Below are 19,885 nucleotides of genomic sequence, written 5' to 3'. Positions count from 1 at the left end.
CAGTGTCAGATCCCACAAGTTGAGGGTTCAGTCCTGCAAGACTCCTGCCTCCCACCCCAATGTCAGATGCTAATTGCAAGCTCAGGTTGTGACCTGTGCTTCTGACCCATGAGCTATAAATTGTGGTTTCTATGACCCCCGCCTTAGGCTTGATTAAGTTGCCAGGGCAGCTCACAGAACCCAGGGAAACACTTTACTTATGCTTAGTCATTTATTATAAAGGATATGACAAAGGTTACAGATGAGTAGCCAGATGGGGCAAGTCATGTGGGAAGGGCTAAGGAACTTCCACGGCCTCTCCACCCTCCTACAACCTCAGTATGTTCAGCCATCCAGAAGCTTCCTTGACCTAACCTAGTCCTTTTACTTTTTTTTTTTTTAATACTTTAAGTTCTAGGGTGCATGTGCACAATACGCAGGTTTGTTACATAGGTATACATGTGCCACGTTAGTTTACTGCACCCACCAACTCGACATTTACATTAGGTATTTCTCCTAATGCTATCCCTACCCCAGTCCCCCAGCCCCCAACAGGCCCTGGTGTCTGATGTTCCCCGCCCTGTGTCCATGTGTTCTCATTGTTCAACCTTTTTAGGTTTTTATGGAGGATTCGTTACATAGGCAAAACTGATCAGATCATTGGCCATTGGTGATCAACTCAACCTTCAATCCCTCTTTCCTCCTTGGAGGCTGGGTGTCGGCTGAATGTTCCAAACCTCTAATCATGTGGTTGGTTCCCAGCTCCCATCTTGGGCTACCCAGGAGCCCCCCAAGAGTCGCCTCATTAGGACAAAAGAGGCTCCTAGCACCTAGGAAATCCCAAGGGATTTAGGAGCTCTGTGTAATACACTCCTATCACTCAGGAAATTACAAGGGTTGTAAGATCTCTGTGTCAGGAACTGGGCTCAAAAACCAAATATTAGAACAAAAGATTCTCCTAGCACCCCTATCTACAGGGGTTTTAGGAGCTCTGTGCCAGGAAGCAGGGATGAAGACCAAATATATATCTCTGATTTTAAGTTATAATGTCACAGAGAGAAAGTGTGGAGATATAAAAATCCTAGTGTCCTGAATTCAGCAGGAAGTCTTGTGATTGAATGACACAGAGAATGTTTGTGGAATGTCACATGGGACCTGAAATGTATATTGGAGTCTGGAGTGCCAGGCTAATGAGTCTGAATTCTGTCCTGAAGAAACTTGGTAGCCATGAGAAAAACCTATGCATGGTCATATCTATAGTTCAGTGGCCAATGTTCGGTGTGGGTTTTAAACCTGTTTGCTGTGTGAACCCCAGGTGGAACTGGAACTAGTATTTTTCATGCAGGAGGTCTACTTGAAAATTCTCTTTCATCTCTTAGCCTCTTTCTTCCCTATTTTTTTCTGCAGCAATTTGAGAAGTAAATGAGCCATCACAAGCAGAGTTCCTTGCAAGGCTGACTCCAGGCAAACCTGTTAAGTGGACGTTTCTGGTGGCACCTTCAGTTTTCTCCAGCCTCGTCGCACCTGGTGGGCTCCTTCCACTCCTTCATGCAGACACTCTGCTGTCCCCCTCCATCAACACCTTCCTTCAGGGAAGGAGCTGGATCTTATCTTCACTGGGACAATGGCTGGGTAACAGCTGATAGACTTGCTGCTTTCCGCCGAATATGTTTTTTTTCAAAAGACCAAAAAGAAAAAAAAGAAAGACTAAACCCCTTAAGCTGGGTAAGTGAAGGCCAGGCATTCATCATTAGCCAGTAGGTAAAGGAAGTGTTATTCAGGAAGGAAGACACTACCACTGTCCCTGAGGCTGCTGTCTACACTGCTGATGGTTGCATAGCCCCCTCTTAAGGATGTGGGGAGGCAGGTGTATATGTACCTGTAAGTGCGCACCTGTCCATCAGCACTGCTTCGAGTCAGAGAACTCTTGTTTAATACAAGGTTTATCTGCCCACAGTGAGCTCGTGAGTTTGTGGTGGTGTTTCAGAACTGCTGAAGCATCATGAGTGAGGAGTCCAAGGGAATTCTCTTCCTCTCCCTTTTCTTCTTGACTGGGCAAAGTTTCTTTAAACTGTCACATATGAAGAAAGCAGTCTGTAGAAGAGAAGCTTCTACACAAAGTGTCTTTTGCAGTCTTGTTTTAGAAACACATTCTTATAGCTGCTCCTCATGCATAATTCCATTTTGCTGTCAACCCTTACAACTTTAACCAAAAACAAGAATTTGTGGAGCACCTACTAAGTTCTGAGAAATGTGCCACGTGCTGAGGATACAAAGGTGAATAATCTTGACAGGATTCCTGTGCTCAAGGTGATCTCAGTGTAGTGGAAGAGATAGACATATAAAAGGTTAATTGTATTATTGAGAGATCTAGCACAGGGCCCAGGAACATAGAGAAAGGGCATCTTTCAAAAGCCCGTTGCTTTTGGCAGTCTGGAGGTCATTGGTGACCCAGGAGGAGCAAATTCAATAGAGTGGTTGCAGGAGGCAAAAGCCAGATGTTAGTGGGTTGAAAAAAAAATGGAAAGAGAAAAAGTGTGGAAAGCAACTGTAAATTACCATTTTGAGAAATTCGGATGAGCAAGTGAGGAAAAACTGGATATCAGCCTGAGGGGCACAGGATAAATGAAGGATTTTTAGAATTCATTTTTATTCATTAAAAATTTATTGACTGCCTGCTATGTCCCAGGCATCCTTGTGCTAAGTACTGATGCAATAATGAACATGGCAGATACAGTTCTTGCTTCCAGGGAACTTGTAATCTAATGAGTGACAAAAACAAGTAATGGCCAGGGAAGGAGAGCAGGGAAATGAGGAGGCAACTTCAAGTCAAAGAGGGCCATAGGAGGAAAGTGTGTAGAGCAAAAAGCATATAGCAGGTGTGCACTTTTATAATTAACTAAAGTCCATACTTGATTCAGATTTTCTTAGTTTTTAATCTAGTTCCCTTTTTCTCTTCCAGGTTCCCATCCAGGATCCCACATTACATTTAACTGTCACACCTCCTTAGGCTCCTCTTGGCTGTGACAATTTCTCAGGCTTTCCTAAGTTTGGATGACCTTAACAGTTTTGAGGAGTCCTGGTCATGCATTTTGTAGAATGTCCCTCTGGGGATTTGTCTGACATTTTTCTCTTATTAAACTGGGGTTATGAGATGTTGAGAGGAAACCCCAAAGGTCAAGTGCCATTCTCATCACATCATATCATGGGGACCTACTGTCAACATGAGTTATTACTGCTGATGCTGACCTTGATCAACTGGCTTGAAGTAGTGTGTATCAGGTTTCCCCGCTGCAAAAAGTTACTCCCCTCCCCTCCCCATTTCCATGTTGTATTTTTTGGAAGGAAGTCACCCTGTGCTACCCACACTCAAGGAGTGGAGGGTTATATATACATGTCTATAAATATTGTTAGGCCAACATGAGTGGAGGGGATGTCCAAACCATAGCAACAAAGTAATATAGGTCAGAATAGTTCTCTCCACCTCCTTCAGAAAGGTTATTTCATACATTTATAATATAGGCAGATTATTTCATCACAGTCTGCATTCCACTGTGAAATCTCCTGACCACTGAAATGAATTTTTAAAATGTGCAGATATTAAGGTTTACTTTGTGTTGTAAAGCTCTATAGATTTTGACAAATGCAAAATGCTGTGTATCCACCATTATATTATCATATAGAATAGTTTTACCACCCTAAAAAAACCCTCCTGTCTTCCAACCCCTGATCTGTTTACTGACTTTCTAGTTCTGCTTTTTCCAGAATGTCATATGAGTCAAGTTTTTTCAGACTGGCTTCTTTCACTTAGCAACATTCATGAGAGATTCGTCCATGACTTTGAATGGCTTGATAGGCCATTCCTTTTTATTACTGAATAGTATTCCACTGGATGGATATACTGCAGTTTGTTTATTTATTACCTGTTGCAGGACAACAATCTTGGTTGCTTCTAGTTATTGATGATTATAAACAAAGCTGCTATAAACATTTGTGTGTAAGTTTTGTCAAAGGAAATTGCACTGGGCAAGTTAAATAGGCAAGGGGGACTTTACTCTAGACTATTAAAACAGGGGAGAGAGATTGAAATTAACTTGGCTGACAAAAAAAAAAAAAAAAGAAAGTTTTTAAGTGCTGGGGTGAGCTAGTGAAAAAGTACTGGAGGATATTAAGGTGAAGGTTGGCTAATGTGATCAGGGCATTTGTGATTACTAATCAGCACTTTTGAAGTTAGACTCCTTCCACAGAGTCCGGGAGATAGGGGCACTATATTTATTGATGTTTAAATTTCAAAGGGACAGCTCCCAGGTCCTTGAGACATTCCTGGGTGACAAAACTGGCAAGGGGCTGGAAGAAGATTTCCATCATAAAGGGGCAGAGAAAGAATTTACTATTGCAATTTTTCTAAAGTAAATGATCTAAGAAAAGGGAGGTTTAGGGACCTGGGGTCAGGGAGAAACCTGTCTGAAGTGTAGACAAGGTGAGGAGAATGTTAGGGCCATTCTTGGTCCATTTTTGTATGGACTTAAGTTTTCAAATCATCTGAACAAATACCAAAGAGCATGATTGCTGGATTGTATGGTAAGGCTATGTTTAACTTTGTGAGAAACTGCCAAACTATCTTCCAAAGTAATTCACTATTTTTAGTTCCCACCAGCAATAATGAGAGCTCCTGTTCCTCCACATTCAGCAACTGGCATCATCTATTTTTTAGGTTTTAGCTATTTAAATAGGTGTGCAGTACTTATTCTTTTAAATAGACATACTCCCTCAGTCACCAGCTTCCCAAGCCTGTGGACATCCCTCTGTCAGCCTTCTTCTCCACATATGCTACTTTCTTCCAGTTGTCTGGTCTTCCCAGGCTCCACTTCATGGATTCTTTCTCCAGCACTCTGCTGTTCCTGACTCTTGTAACCCACTCCTTCTCCAAGCCCAAGCCCAAGACTAGATTATTTATATGGAGACTGAAATCTCCCACTGGGGTAAAGCAGAAAACCATGAGTAGGTTCCAACATCTTTAGGGAATGAGAGGAAGTGCTAAGAGGTTGCTGGATGGTCAGATGCGTAGAAGTTAAGGGTCATCAAGCCCAGTGGTGTGAGCCCCAGGGGAAGATGAAAAGGGTAAGGTCTAGCAAGTGGCAATGGGGATCCAGTAAAGGTCCAAATCAAATTTGGTATGAAGTGGGGTAAAAGTTATCCTCAGGTGAGGATCAGATTCCCATTAAGCCTGAGAGTGACATAAAGTTTGACAAAGAGGCCAAAGATACAGAATTTTTAACATTAACAATAGAATGAGTTTTTCAGTGGATGGAACTACAAGATTTGTTCCTGTTTCTTTGATTTTTTTTTTTTTTTTAGTAGGAAGGCTGTATTCTGGACTCAAGACTGAAAAGTGCAAAGCAGCAGTCAACTAGAATACAAGAATGATGAGATGGGGAAAAGTCCCTGCCTTTCTTTGGGTGATTAAGGATGAGAACTCTGGTAGCAAGTGACTTGCCTCAAAATACTTAATTTTGGCAAAAAAATAGCAGGATATTTGATCCCAGAAAGGGCTGAGGGTTCACAAAATATATATTGCTTGGTCTTGAAAAAGTGGTGAGAGCTGCTGTGTGGCTTGTAGGCGGAGATGGAAAGAATCCTGTCTGGGTGGACATCATCTCATGGTTTGAGGTGTGTTGGCAAATGCCCAGATTGGGAAAAAGCTCCCATAAAGACAGAACTGCATGTCTACAGAATGGCCCTTGGAAGGTATGGCAGTAGCAGAAGTATGCCACTCAGGCCTCTTTTGAGAGGACCTGCAGCAGGGAGAATAGTTGAGTGACAGTTTCCAGCTGTTGTTCCATGGAGGCCAAGGCCACACTCTCCAGGTTGCTTCCAACCAAGGGTGGGTACAGCTGGCTTACTAGCACAGCCCTATTTCTGCACAGTGCTGGATTTCCCTAATGGGCAACTTTTACTTGGATACTCTGTATTGGCCAGGTCAAATGTTTTTCAGCACTGCATTGTAGTCTGAGGCTCTTCCTACCCAATTCTTCCTTCCTTCTCTCCTTTCCCAGGTGTCAGACTTGCACACACTCCTCTTGCCTATCCTACTCCTTCACCATTCGTCCTTCATGGCCATTTCCCTAATAAATATTTTGCACATTTGATTCTGTCTTGAGGGCTGCTGCTCAGAGGACCTGAACTGATACAGTATGGGAGTGTCAGGAGGACTTTGTTCTACGCAGAGCCTATGTCAGCGAGTTCAAAGGGTCTTATTTTTGTTCATCCATTCGTTTTTGTCATCCCCTGACCTCTCATATTTGATACTTGGCATTGCTCCTTTAGCTATGACTGTGACCCCTCTGACTGCATACATTACTTTTGGCAAACCCCTCCTACTGCAACCTGGTGCTGGAATCCTCCTCCTAGTTCAGCATCTTATTTATGGGAGGAGCTCCTTCTAATACATTCCAGCTCATGAGCAGGAATCACATGTTTTTACTAAATGTGTGTAACTCTTGCAGGCTGAGGATTAAAGTATTCCTATACTAGCTGGAATGTAAACTGGTCCTACAACAGACTTCAGGTAGTCCTAGAGCCTGGACCTGTTAGAAGATAGCCACACCTTGGAAGTTGACAGTAAGCTCTCAGGAATAGGCTAGGATTTTTTTTTTTTCTCGTTCTTGAACCTTGTGGTTAAGTAGACATACAGGCAGTGTCTGCAGCATTCCCAGAAGGGCCAAGGAGGTATAAAACCCCACTGAGAATGGCAAAGAAAGTTTCCTAAAGAATCTCATGGAATGATTATTCCCCCATTCCTATTTCCCCTCCTCTCCTCTCCCTACAGCACACACAAAAGGCCTGTGGTCTGATACCCCTACAGCAAGAGCTGTTTCTGAGGAATAAGATAGGGTCACTGATGGGAAATGAGTCACTAATTCAGAAACCAGGGGTGTTAGGAACAGTGGCGAATAGGGTGGTTCAGGTGCAGTTGACCATGGGGGTCTTGAACCTTGTGAAAACACCAGGGTCTGGTTTTATCGGCTGCTGGCTGCATGGTGTGGTGATGCGCCTGCTGGACAAAAGACTCAGGAAAGGGCAGTTGCTGTGAGGATCAGTGGACACGATGGACATTCAGGCACTTTGTAGATGAAAAGGTCGTATAGCACTGAGGGCCATAGGTCCTGGCTTGGGTACTCGTCGGAGTAGGACCTCTTATGGGTCCTGGCATCTCTCTGCTTTGTTTCCCAATCTAAAATCCTGGCCATCCCCCTACCTCTCCTTGCAGCCTGGCTGAAGGGAGTCAGTGAGGGAGCAGACAGGAACCCGTTTTTCCTCTGGTCTATCCTGCAAACACAAGCTCTGTGTAGATGAGGCGTCTGTTACAGAAACTGTTAAGGCTCGTGAAACAAATCAAGCTATATACAATGTGGCACCTTCCTCCCCGGGCGAGCAGGTGCAGTATCCAGCATCTCTGGCCCCCGTGGCCTCCCAGAGGGAAGGGAGGGAGCCTTGGCAGTGTGAGCAGAAGAGCAGGCCATGCCATGCTTTGGAGAAGAGAAAAGGGAAAGACGTGTGTGTCTGGTGTTTGTTCCCTGCCAACGCTTCCCGCCCCTTTGCTCTTCTTTGTCCAGTCATTGTTATTTTTTTTTTTAAATTAGACAAAATAACTTTATTATGTGTTATAAAAATTATGGATTCTAAGTATTGCTATTGAAAAATTATCAGAATTGATATTGATTGAGCTTGTAATCTGTGCCAGGAACTGGGCTAAGCACTTTACATGCACGAGCAACATGCGAAGGAAGGAACTATTGCTATGCCCATTTTACAGATGAGCAAAGTGTGGCTGAGAAAAGTTACATGATTTGCTCAAGACATAAGCTAGTATCATAGCAGATGGAACAGAGGCTTTGTTTTAAAGGCCCTGTCCTCATCGAAATATCTTAATGCCTTTCCATAGGTAGAAATACAGGCTGCTATAAAGAAGAAAGCAATAAAAGCATTAATAATCCCATCCACCAAAGAAAACTGTTGTTAACATTTTGGCATATAACCTTCTAGATATTTTCTAGGCTATTTTACATTTTTTTGCAAGTTTTTTTCAATAATGTCCTATGAACATCTTTCTGTAGCAATAAATTTCATTCCAAAGAATGAATTTTTAAATAAATGACTGCATACTGTTTAGTTATATGAATGCACCATAATTTTTAAAACCAATCTCTATTTCTTGGGTATTGCCAGGATTTTGCTCTTATAAACAGTGCTGTGGTGAACATCCTTGTTCATGCATCTCTGAACAGTTGTCCAACATACTCCATAGCATACATTGCTAGAAGCGGAATTGAAGAGTTAAGGTAGCTGTAAACATTTGAAACATGACACATATTGACAGATGACCTTCCAGAGGGGATATATGGATTCACATTACTACCAGTAGGATTCTTTCTGAGATAAGTTTGAGAAGTACTATTTAGAATAATGTCTCTCCTTTTTTTTTTCCTGTCAGTCACTTTGATGTCTGTCCCTCTTAATTTTTGGATTTCCTTCCTGTTTTTGGCGCCTATGGTTTGGAGGCTCTCCAGATGTTGTCCTCATGTTGTTTTCATTGTTTAAAAGTATTTTATTGATGTAAATTTGGCATATCATATAATTTACCCTTTTGAAATACACAATTCAATGATTTTTTATTAAATTTACCAAGTGGTGCATCTATCACCACAAATCAGATTAGAGTATTCTTATCATTTCACCTTCTGCACAGCAAAAAAATCAGCAGAGTAAACAGACAATCCATAGAGTGGGAAAAATATTCACAAACTATGCATCCACCAAAGGACTAATATCCATAATCTACAAGGAACTCAAATCAGCAAGGAAAAAGCAAATAATCTCATCAAAAAGTGGGCTGAGGACATGAATAGACAATTCTGAAAAGAAGATATACAAATGGCCAACAAACATATGAAAAAATGCTCAACATCACTAATGATCAGCAAAATGCAAATCAAAACCACAATGAGATACAGCCTTACTCCTGCAAGAATGACCATTATCAAAAACTCAACAAATAATAGACATTGGTGTGGATGTGGTGAAAAGGGAGCATTTTACCCTGCTGGTGGGAATGTAAATTAGTACAACCACTAACAGTATGGAGATTCCTTAAAGAACTAAAAGTAGAACTACCACTCGATCCAGCAATCCCACTCCTGGGTATTTACCCAGAGGAAAAGGAGTCATTATATGAAAAAGACACTTGCACATGCATGTTTATAGCAGTGAAATTTGCAGGTGCAAAAATATGGAACCAGCCTAAATGCTCATTAACCAATGAGTGGATAAAGATAATGTGGTATATATACACCATGGAATACTACTCACCCATCAAAAGGAATGAAATAATGGTATTTGCAGCAACCTGGATGGAGCTGGAGACCGTTATTCTAAGTGAAGTAACTCAGGAATGGAGAACCAAACATCATATGTTCTTATTTATGAGCAGGAGTTAAGCTATGAAGACACAAAGGCATAAGAGTGATATAATGGACTTTGGAGACTCGGGGGGAAGAATGAGAAGGAGGTGAGGGATAAAAGACCACACATTGGGTACAGTGTACACTGCTCGGGTGACGGGTGCACCAGAATCTCAGAAATCACCGCTAAAGAACTTTTGCATGCAACTAAACACCACCTGTTCCCCCAAAAATATTGAAATAAAAAATTCTTTTAATGAGATCTCTCAAGCATATTTATTGCTAATATATATCTTTCCCTCTTCTCTGTTCTTTCTCCAAATAACCAGTAATCTACCTTCTGTCTCTATAGCTTTGTCATTTCTGGATACTTCATGTACATGGAATCATACAATATGTGGTCTCTTGGCCCATCATGTTTTTGAGGTCCATCCATGTCATAGCATGTATTGGTCGTGCTGACTAGTTTACATTATAGGTGTGTGCCATATTTTGTCTAGTCATTCACTTACCATTTGATGGACATTTGAGTTGTTTCCAATTTTTTGATATTATGAAAAACACTGCTGAGAACGTCCACATGCAAGTCTGTGTGCACATATGTTTTCATTTTTCTTGAGTAGGTACCTAAGACTGAAATTGCTGGATCATAAGGAAAACTCATGTTTCATTTTTAAGAAATTGCCAAACTGTTTTCCAAAGTAGCTGTGCCTTTCTACATTCTTACCAGCAATAAATGAGAGTTTCTGGTTTTCCACATACTCACCAACATCTATTATTGCATGTCTTTTTTATTATAGCCATTAGTGGGTATGAAATGGTATCTCATTGTGGCTTTAATTTGCATTTCCCTAATGACTAATGATGTTGGGCATTTTTATGTGCCTTAATTTTTTTAAATTAAAGATATCCATTGTACAAAATTAAAAATATTCGGAAAAGTCAAAGAAAAATATAAAAATCCCTTGTATTTCCACCATTGTTACTATTTGAAATTTTTTTTTCAGTCATATGTGTGTGTGTGTGTGTGTGTGTGTGTGTATGTGTGTGTGTGTGCGCGTGTGTGTCTGGTTTACAAATGGGGTCCTACTATATATACTGCTTGGAAAATTGTTCTTTCCTTTCACATTTCCTCATGTCATTAGAGATTCTTCTATAACTTTGATTATAACCTCTCCTTCCTCAATATACTCATTCTAATCAGTCTTACAAATGAAATCTTTTGTGGAATCCCAATAAACAAAATGGAAAGCAGAGCTTCTCTAAATAGAGGTTGAGTAGAGTGGGTCATGCTAGATCACTTAGCCTTTTTGTGGCTTCTGAGAGCCAGTTTTTAAGCCTCTCTTATGTAATATTTTTAATAGCTGCAACTAATTCTCTATACTGAACATTGAGATTACACAGTGGCTAAGAAGGTAGGAGCCAGCCTGCTGGGGTTTGAATCTCAGCTCTGCCACTTATTAGCAATGTATTCAATGGTGCCCTTGGCCTTGGTTTCCTTGTTTATAAACCGGGAATAGTAATATCACTCATTGCCATAGCAGAGCTATGTGGGCATACATGCAATGATTACAACAATTTTGTCTACCTCAGTATGAGTTACTTAATTTCACATTTGTATAACATAAAATTTAAAATTAACAGTTTTAAAAAAATGTATGTGACAGGCTAACAATCGTTGCCTTGGTAGGTCACATGAACTGGTCAATGGGGTAGCTCAGAGAGAGGAAGTCAGTTTATACTCTAATTCTCAACATACAAGATGTAATAAGAGGTCTTGAAAATTTACCTTTAGTATTGTCACAATTTCTAGAAGGTCATTTTTTGATGATTTTGTGAAATGAGAGATTGTAAGAAAAGGCATTACATTTAAATTTATAAAAGACATAACTGTTAACTATTGCGTTCAAAATATAAGATTCTGAGGATAATCTTCCCCAGGACACCCTGATGCTTTAGAATTGCTTGCTCAAAAAAGGTTTTCAAGAAAAGGGTTTTCTCCTAAAGAAGATTTCTAATGCCAACGTCTGTGGCTTGTTTTGGAGGGCGATAGCTCCTACAGGGTTTGGTCATCCTGTTTTACAATACGTATTAATATTTAAACCATATATACACTTTAAATTACTTCCCTTTTATTTTCTCTAAGGCCTTGATCTTTCAACCAAGGGTTTTTTGACTAAATGAATGACTGATTGTCTCTTATTTAAATCTGCTTGTATGTCCATAGTAATAATTTATTGCTTATATCATATAAAGCCTGCATGATGGCGGTATTGCTAGACATTATGCAATTTTTGGTTATTATTACAAGGGAATATTTCCCTCCATTATCCCATTACATTTCCAACTGGTTATTATCGATATGGTTGATATGCAAATAAAGCTGAACTGCCACATTTCAGCTGTGGTTTCACAACTGACACAGACTTCAGCAGTGTCACATTTAGCAGAACACAAGGCTGATATTTAAAAGAATTTAAAAACAATTAAAATCTTCGCAAAGGCTCACTAAAGGGTACAAGGGGAGCATTATCTTGCATGGTGCGCAGCAAAGTAGGCTAGATGCCTCATCATTGGTCACCCATCCTGCCAACTGGGTATCTCTCTCTCTCTCTCTCCGTTCACCTCTTCCAGATCTATCCTGCTCTTCCTTGGGTAGCACTAAGCCCTTTTAAATGTCACCTAAACTAGTATTTCTAGGATTATTCCAACTCTGCCTGTCTATCCATTACTCTGATCAAGCACCACCCAAGCTGAGATCCTTGGTCACTTGAGCAACAAAATCTCCTATATTAGTTATCTATCGTTACTTGACAAATTACTGCAACGTTAGCATCTTAAAACAACATTTATATGATCTCACAGTTTCTGAGTCAGAAATCTGGGAGCAGCTTAGCTGCATGGTTCTGGTGCAAGCTCTCTCATGAGGCTGCGGTCATTTCAAGATTCAATTAGTGGGAGAAGCTGCTTCCAAGTTGCTGGTAAGCCTTAGTTTCCTGCGGCTGTGGTTTGAACGTTTTTTCCCCTCCACATTCACATATTGGAGGCTTAATCCTCAGTGCAACAGCACTGGGAGGTGGGGCATAGTGGGAGTTGTTTGGGTTATCAGGGCTCTGCCCTCAGGAGTGCATTAATGCCACTGTGAAGAAGGCTTGCAAGGGGCTGGGCGAGTTGGCACACGCCTGTAATCTCAGCACATTAGGAGGCTGAGGTGGGCGGATCACCTGAGCTCAGGAGTTCGAGACCAGCCTGAACAATATGGAGAAACCCTGTTTCTACTAAAAATACAAAATTAGCTGGGCGTGGCGGCGCATGCCTGTAATCCTAGCTACTCAGGAGGCTGAGGCAGGAGAATCGCTTGAACCTGGGAGGTGGAGGTTGCGGTGGGCCAAGATCATGCTATTGTACTCTAGCCTGGGCAACAAGAGCAAAACTCCATCTTGGAAAAACAAAACAAAACAAAAAAACGCTTGCAGGAGTGAGTTTGCTCTCCTCTTCTGTTATATAAGGATGCATGTTTCTCTCCTCCAGACGATATAGCATTCAAGGCACCATCTTGGAAGCAGAGAGACTGGGCCCTAATTTGCCAGCACCTTGATCTTGCACTTTCCAGCCTCCGGAACTGTGAGAAATAAATGTCTGCTCTCTATGCATGACCCAATCTGTGGTATTCTGTTACAGCAGCACAAAATGAACTAAAACACTTGCCATGTGGGGATCTACATAGGCTGAGTGTCTTCATGATACGTTAGCTAGCTTTCCCCAGCACATACACAGAGAGAAAGTGATGAGAGAGAGAGAGAGAAACCAAGTCAGAAGACTGGCGGAGTGAAATGAAGCCTCACTTATTGAGAGACATATTAAAGAATTGTGAACATATCTTTAAAATCCTCATGGATTATTTTTTATAGTGTGTGGGGAAAGAGTGTAAATTATTAGACTTTTTTTTTAGACTTGGCATGCATAAAAATGCTATTGATTTCTGTGTTTGCATTTTGTAATTAGCCAGCTTACCAAACTGTTATTAGATCAAAAGTCTTCAGTTAATCCTTTTGGGGTTTCCAGGTAGATAATCACATTTTTCCTTTCCTCCAATATTTATACTGTTTTTTCTCTCTCATTTCCTCAATCACTGGCTAGAATTACCTGAATAATAACAATAAATAATAAAGATAAGTAATGGTGGTGATGGTGGACATCCCTGTTTCATTTCTCAGAATGTCTTTAGTATTTCATTGATAAAAATGATGCTGGCTGCTCTTGGTTTATTATGGTAAGGAAGCACCTTTTCTTGTGCTAATTTACTAAAAATTTTCAACTCGTTCTGGTTTTTTGGAAGTTGGTTTTATTGTAAGGTTTTAGGAACTGCACACTCTTGGATTTCCTAAAGCTTCGAATGAAGAATTCTAGGCTTTCAGAATCCTAGCAGGTGGTCAGGCCAGAGCCCCTGTCCAAAGGGTTAAACAGGAAGATTCTGACAGTTAGCCTTGAACTTACTACTCTCAAGTTCTTTTCTGTCCCTCCTTTGCAGTCTCCCCCAAAGAACTCTGTTACATTCCATTTTCTGTCCCCAGAAAGCTATTGCTAAGGGAGAAAGAGAATTATCTGGGCAAGGCTGGGCATGGTGGCTCACGCCTGTAATCCCAGCATTTTGGGAGGCTAAGGTGGGTGGATCAGTTGAGGTCAGGAATTCAAGACCAGCCTGGCCAACGTGGTGAAACCTCGTCTCTACTAAAAAAAAAAAATACAAAAGTTAGCCGGGTGTGGTGGCGGGCACCCGTAATCCCATCTACTCAGAAGGCTGAGGCAGCAGAATCGCTTGAACCCAGGAGGTGGAGGTTGCAGTGAGCCGAAATCCTGCCACTGCACTCCAGCCTGGGCATCAGAACGAGACTCCGTCTCAAACAAACAAATAAGAATTATCTGGGCAAAGGACTGCTCTTACATCAACTGACACAGGAAGATCAGAGTCATCTGTGGCTGGGCTCCACCCACCCCTGCCCTTCTATCGCCCCTGGAGGGAGTCAGGTGATTCTTGTCATCCATGGAGAGCCTCCCGACCAATGGGTAATTTGTGGTCCTCAGGGTTAGTGGTGCAGTACGTAGGAGAACCTGTGCAGGTAGCTTTCTGCAAATCATTTCTCTGGGAGATTGAATGTTGGGCAACCTGTCAGTATCCTCCCCACTCCATGGACCTTGCTTGTAAGTGCCACTCTTGCATTATGGTGATTTCATCTTTGTTGACTCGGGGGAAAACTAGTGTGCTATAACAGTTGCATAAAATAGCCCTCGTGATTGGCCCCATTAAAGGATGATCTTTAGCTTTGCTTCTCAAAGTGCCAACGAGCAACACCAGTGTTCCCTGGGGGCCTGTTAGGAATGCAGACTCTCAGGCCCCACGCAGACCTACAGAATCAGAAACTGCAGTTTAACAAAATCCACAGGTGATTTTCATGCACATTCTGGTTTTAGAAGTGCTAAAGCACTTTGGCTACACATTGAATCATTCAGAGGGCTTTACAAAAACTACAGTGCTCAGGCCACATCCTAGACTTGTGGGTTTCAACCATGTGGATTTTGCCCCACACTTCCTAGTATTTGCCAATGTTTGGAGATAGTTTTGCTTGTTATAACCAGGTTGTAGGTGCTACTGGCATCAAGTGGGTAGAGGTCAGGGATGCTAAGCTTCCTTCAGTGTACAGGACAGCCCCTCAAAACATTGTTCAGCTCAAAATGTCAATAATATCAAGGTTGAGAAACCCTGGCCAGAATTTCTGAGGGCAGGGACCAGGCATCATCAATTTCCCAGCTTTCATTGCTGTTAAGAATCCCCTAGGGGCCGAGTGTGGTGGCTCACACCGGTAATCCCAGCACTTTGGGAGGCCAAGGCTGGAGGATGGCTTGAGACCAGCCTGGGTGACATAGTGAGAAGCTGTCTCTATAAAAAATAATTTTTAAAAATTGGCTAAGTATGGTGGCATGTGCTTGTAGTCCCAGCTACTCAGGAGGTTGAGGCAGGAGGATCACTTGAGACCAGGAGTTCAAGACTGTAGCAAGTGATGACTGAGCCACTGCAGTCCAGCCTAGACAACAGAGTGAGACCCTGTCTGTCAAAACAAACAACAAACAAACAAAATAACAACAAAAAATTCCCCCAAACCAACCAAACAAAAAAGAATCCCCTGGAGCTGATTATACAGCTCCCCGGGTCCTTCCACAGGTGATTCTCAATTAGTGGGGTCTGGAATGGGGCTGGAATTCAGTTATAACAAGTACCCAGGTGATGCTTATCATCAGGGGAGTTTGGAAACACCCAGGGGCAGGGAAGCCAGGTGATATGATTTGCATTTGTGTTCCCACCTAAATCTCATATCTAATTGTCATCGCAGGGTTGGAGGAGGGGCCTGGTGGGAGGTGATTGGATCATGGGGGCGGACTTCCCCCTTGCTGTTCTCGTGATAGTGAGTGAGTTCTAACGAGATCTGGTTGTTTAAAAGTGTGTGGCATCTATCCCTTTGCTGTCTTCCTCCTGCTCCAGCCGTGTAGGATGTGCCTGATTCCCTTTTGCCTTCCGCCATGATTGTGAGTTTCCTGAGAACTTCCCGGCCAGGCTTCCCGTACAGCCTGCAGAACTGTGAGCCATTTAAACCCTTTTTCTTTATAAGTTATCTGGTCTCAGGTAGTTCTTTATAGCAATGTGAGAATAGACTAATGTACCAGGTTATCAGCTTAGGAAACATTCCTAAAGATGTGCTGAAGTTGAGTCAGGATGCAGGTATGAGTTGGCACCTACCGGCACCTTCTCAAAAGCCAGGGTTGGGGAGCCCCTGCACACAATGGGTCAGTCCTATTGAACAGCTGCCCTTATCCTGTATACCAGTTCCATCCCAACCTCCGCTCTCTGTGTCCCTCAGGCCGAAAGGGAGATGCTGTTATTCTGTCCACTTGAACTAAGGTAACTGCCGCAGATTCGCCTTGAAACAGATTCAGAGGCAATGGGTGTGTGACAGAGGCACAAGTAATACAGTGTCTAAGTGCTCACAGTGCTACAGTGTCTAAGTGCTCACAGCGTTGACCTCTCCATTGTTTTCTGGAGGGATCCCCAGATCACCTGCATAGCTCCTGGGCCTTGCTGTGTTGCTTAGGATAAAGAATGCAGGAGGATCAAAAGGAAGCTAAAGAGTAGTTACTGATTTACCAAGAGCGGATAGTAGTGAGAGACAGTGATGAGCAAAATAAAGACTTAAGTTATTTTTCAGTGTGTGCATCTTTTGAATCTCAGTTTGGAAGTTTCTGGGAATGTAACATTGTAAAATGGCTATGAGGTGGTCCTGTTATATTCACAAGTTAGATGGTTTTGTGAACCAAAACTGGTCCATTTGGCCTTCTGTTTTTTGAGACGGAGTCTCACTCTGTTGCTCAGGCTGGAGTGCAGTGACATGATCTCAGCTCACTGCAACCTCTGCCTCCCAGGTTCAAGCAATTCTCCTGTCTCAGCCTCCTGAGTAGCTGGGATTACAGGTGTGTGCCACCATGCTTGGCTAATTTTTGTATTTTTAGTAGAGATAGGGTTTCACCATATTGGCCAGGCTGGTCTCGAACTTCTGACTTCGTGATCCATCCCCGCCACCCCCGGCCTCCCAAAGTGTTGGGATTACAGGAGTGAGCCACCGCACCCGGCCTGACCTTTCTTTTGGCTCTTTCTGCCTTTTGTAATTTTCCTGACCTACATCCTGTTCCTTCTTCCTTCTGCAAGGTATGTGTCATTTCAATTTGCAATTTCAACATGGGGTGAGGAATTTTCAAGTAAATCTGGGTTTAGTGAGACAAATTAAAATCCAATTAAGGAAATAAAATAGTGAACGGTGAAGTGTCTATGAGAGTTGTCGGGGGCTGGGGTGGGGATTGGTTTGAGCTCACAAAACAGCTGAAAATTACCCGCAGGGGATGAACTCCACAGTGAAGGCTTAGGCGGCAAAGCTGAAAATAGGGGGTAATTACAGGCAAGAGTCTGTGACCTGCTCGATAGAGATGTGAGGAACAGGTTGCAAGGGAAATATATTTGATTAAAAAGCAGCTTAACCTCTCCAAGAAGCCTGGATTGAAGAAAAGGAAGAAGAAAACTACAAAACTATGAAACCTCACGTGCTATGAAACCTCATGTGAGGCAAATGAGAAGGTGTGGAAGTAAATATACTTGTTTATATTTCTCACAGGGACCCTTAGAGGGATTAAAGTGAGTTTGGCAACACTGCTTGAGACCCTGTCCTATTGTAGGTGCTATGCTAGGGGCCCAGGATACAGACACCAAGGAAGCAGCACAGAGCCTTTCTGTAAGTGCTTGCAGGCTGGTGGGAGAGATGGACAGGAGCATATGGAGAGAGACTGTTTTTGCCAGTTCAGGCTGCTGCAGCAAAGCACCATAGACTGGGTGGCTTATAAAAAACAAATTTACTTCTTACAGCTCTGGAGGCTGGAAGTCCATGATCAGGGTGCCAGCATGGTGTAATTCTGACGAGCTTCCTCTTCTGGGTTGCACATGGCTGCCTTTTCCTTGTGTTTTCACATGGGGTGGGATGGGCATGAGAGGGGGGGCGAGAGGGTCGGGCAGAGAGAAAGAAAGCTCTTATAAGGGCACTAATCCTATTCATGAGGGCTCCACTCTCATGACCTAATCACCTCCTGATATAGTTTGGCTGTGTCCCCACCCAAATCTCATCTTGAATTGTAGCTCCCATAATCCCCACGTGCCATGGGAGGGACCTGGTGGGAGATAATTGAATGGTGGGGGTGGGTCTTTCCCATGCTGTTCTTGTGGCAGTAAATAAGTCTCATGAGATCTGCTGGTTTTATAAAGGGGAGTTCCCCTGCACATGTTCTCTGGCCTGCTACCACGTAAGATGTCACTTTGTGCCTCCTTTGCCTTCCGCCATGGTTGTGAGGCCTCCCCAGCCATGTGGAACTGTGAGTCCATTAAACCTCTTTCCTTTATAAATTACCCAGTCTCAAATATGTCTTTATTAGCAGTGTGAGAACAGACTAATACACCTCCCAAGTCGCCACCTCCTAGTCCTTTCACATTGAAAGTTAGAATTCCCACCTATGAACTTGTTGTGGTTAGGGACACACACGTTCAGTTCCCCCACAGATGCCCCCACTCCCCTGGTCCTAAAGGTATGAGCCTGGGATGATTGATACTGCTTTCTCTTTGATGACCAGGTGGGTTCTTAATTATCTGTTGGGAGGCATCGCTGCAGGTCCGAGTTGCTGCAGGCTGCTGAGGGTCCTGGCTGCTGGTGGGAGAGGGAATGAAATGGAGAAGTAGAGCCTGGACTGGGGTGAGGTGAAGTAAGGCACTTGTCTCAGTCCCAAACTTAAAGGGGTGCCCAAGAACTCAGTAATTATATTGTAATGCAATGGAAAAACAGTTGAAAACCAAAATATGAATACAACATATCACAATGAACAAAACATCAACGTTTCAAATGAACAAAGGGTCAAGAACAGTGTCACGCCAAACCATGTTGAAGCCTGAGGCAAAAGGACAAATCAGTAATACTGATCCTGTTTTTACTTCAAATTTTGATGTTTTGCTCATCTTGGGATTCCTTGCATTCATTTTGATTTTTAAAAAATGTTGCATTAACATATTCTTTATCTTGATTGTGAGGTTTTTTGGCACCCCTTTCAAGTTGCGCCCAAGGCAAGTCCCAGCCCTGTGAGGAAGAGAGATGGTGTTGTGTCTAGGGTGGCCCTGTGGACCCGCTCTGAGCCTGGAATGAGAGCTGTCAGTTTGAGGGAAAAGGACTGTTTGCACTAGGATCTCATGGGATTTGGGAAGCACAGTGGCATCAGGCCCATTGACAACCTAAGACAGAGCCTTGGGTAGGGGGCATTCTCCCTGTCTCTGAAAGAACCCAGGGTGACTCCGCACGGTAGGAATGGAAGGGAACACAACATCATGTGGGCCCCAGAGGGTTTGATGGCTGTGGGGTGCCGCTGACTGCAAGCATGTCCCTTGCACGGTGTGCACACTTGGTTTCTGTAGTTCTAGTTCTTAACATACAGTAGCACTCAGTGTCCACTGATGAAAGCATGAATGCAATTGGTGACTTGTGCCACGTTGTGGTTAGACTTCCTGGAACCCCAGGAGGAGACAAAAAGATCTAACTGCAAAAACATTGTATTTCCTGGCCCCTAGATAACAAAGAATACCTCCCCACTTGAAAAATTGTGATTAAAATACACATAACATTAACCATTTTAACCATTTTTAAACATTCGGTGGCATTAAGTACTTTCACATTGTTGTGTAACTATCACCACCATTCATCTCCAGAAATCCTTCATCTCCATGAACAGAAGCTCCTTAAACAATGACTTATTTCCTCTCCTCCCAGCCCTTGGTAAAGCACTATTCGATTTCCTAACAATCTGATTACTCT

The sequence above is a fragment of the Piliocolobus tephrosceles genome, chromosome 16 (genome assembly GCF_002776525.5).
Source record: "Piliocolobus tephrosceles isolate RC106 chromosome 16, ASM277652v3, whole genome shotgun sequence".
Classification (NCBI taxonomy): domain Eukaryota; kingdom Metazoa; phylum Chordata; class Mammalia; order Primates; family Cercopithecidae; genus Piliocolobus; species Piliocolobus tephrosceles.
This window is presented reverse-complemented; position numbering follows the sequence as displayed.